The following is a 250-nucleotide window of genomic DNA, read 5'->3' as shown; positions in this document are numbered from 1 at the left end:
GGCTCGGCCCGAAAGCCCCTGGCACGGGGTGGGCCTGGCCCGATCCTGCCGGGCACAGAGCAGCTCTTCAGTGCATTCAAGCTGCCCATGGTTCTAGTGCAGAGATGTGCTCCTCTCCCTGCCGGGGGCAGCCAGCCCCTCGCCCCCCACCATAGAAATGCCAAATAAAGGCTCTGCAAACACACAGCCCCACTTCTTGCCCAGGGTGGGGGGCACAGCAGCCAGCCTGGGGGTAGCAGCAGGGAGGGAT

The sequence above is a fragment of the Phaethon lepturus genome, unplaced genomic scaffold (genome assembly GCF_000687285.1).
Source record: "Phaethon lepturus isolate BGI_N335 unplaced genomic scaffold, ASM68728v1 scaffold28423, whole genome shotgun sequence".
NCBI classification, from domain to species: Eukaryota; Metazoa; Chordata; class Aves; order Phaethontiformes; family Phaethontidae; genus Phaethon; species Phaethon lepturus.
The sequence above is the reverse complement of the archived record's forward strand: the minus strand, read 5'-3'. Positions refer to the sequence as shown.